We start from the raw sequence: 1,308 nt of genomic DNA, 5'->3' as shown, positions 1-1,308 counted from the left end.
CGAGACCGAAGTAAAAGTCGGGAGCCGAACGAAGTCTTACGCTTATTATTCTAAGAACGCGTAACGCAAGGCGTACGTTGATAGGGTAAATTCAAAAGTATAATAGATTCAATCGAGAAGTTTTCTGACTTGCGTTAGTAAAAAGTCATAATATGTAAGTCCAAGTCAAGTCACAAGTCATTTTTCGCAAGTCCAAGTCAAGTCACTAGTCAAAAACTGACAGTTACAAGTCAGGTCAGGGGTCACAAAAATAGTGACTCGAGTCCGACTAGAGTCCAAGTCAAAGGACCCGAGTCTGCAACTGTCTTTTTGCTTCATTTTGCTCAATGCATGTGGCGATGTTATGTAACCAATTCTGAACATTCCTCACTTACTCTGTTCTGGCTTTAAAAAGAACACCTAAATAATATTGCCATAGACACTTTCTATTTTTACATAATATAAAGGACACTATCGCGCACACAGAAACCGTGCTACAGGTATTTTGAAACAATTGGTTTCATCTTAGGTCAGTAGCTCACTCGCAATTATCAAACAAGCAAATCCTAGAGATGAGCCAGAGTCCTCCGTTTCGAAAACGCCCATTATACATATCTCAGTACACGCTAAATCAGTGGCGTATCCAGCTTTGGTTAGGGGGGGGGCAGAGGCAAATTTAAAAGCGAATGCGGCTTCGAGCTTTTTCAACATGATGTTGGGGGAGAAAAAATATCAAAAGCTAACTTCACGGTCCCAACATCCTTGTTTTTATTTCGTGGTTTTTTATTTTAGTGTTAATATTTGACAAATAAAATTTTATTATTAATATGTGATTAAAAATTAGGGGGGGGGTTGCCCCCTGCGCCCCCTCCCCGCTGGATACGTCACTGCGCTAAATAGTGGACATTACACATTCTTAGTCTCAAATGGACATAACCCGTAGCTTTACTCTGAGCGCGGGTGCAGGCTGCACGGTTTGGACACAGTTCTGGTTTTTAGGGTGAGCAATTGTACATGTACGTTGCTGAGCACTAGAGACGAACACCCCCCATATTATTTCCACATAATGTTTTCCGCAGCACCTTACCCACCGACTACCATGATCAACCACCTAGTTCTGGGGTTCGAACGACCTCTCTCCCTTCCTTCTTGGTTTGCCGTTGGCATATATTCAAAAAGCCCCATTCAAGTCTGCCTTCCCCGTTTACCCCTAGATCCATCCATGGAGATCTCTTATGATCCCCCCACCACACACACACCCACACCCGTCATTGTCACGCATGCGACTACCTTTCCCTTTGAACTAGTCTCGCTCACTGATGCACTTTC

Source organism: Acanthaster planci, linkage group LG09, assembly GCF_054643075.1.
Source record: "Acanthaster planci isolate LZ-2023a linkage group LG09, COTS_SCS, whole genome shotgun sequence".
Taxonomy (NCBI): Eukaryota; Metazoa; Echinodermata; class Asteroidea; order Valvatida; family Acanthasteridae; genus Acanthaster; species Acanthaster planci.
This window is presented reverse-complemented; position numbering follows the sequence as displayed.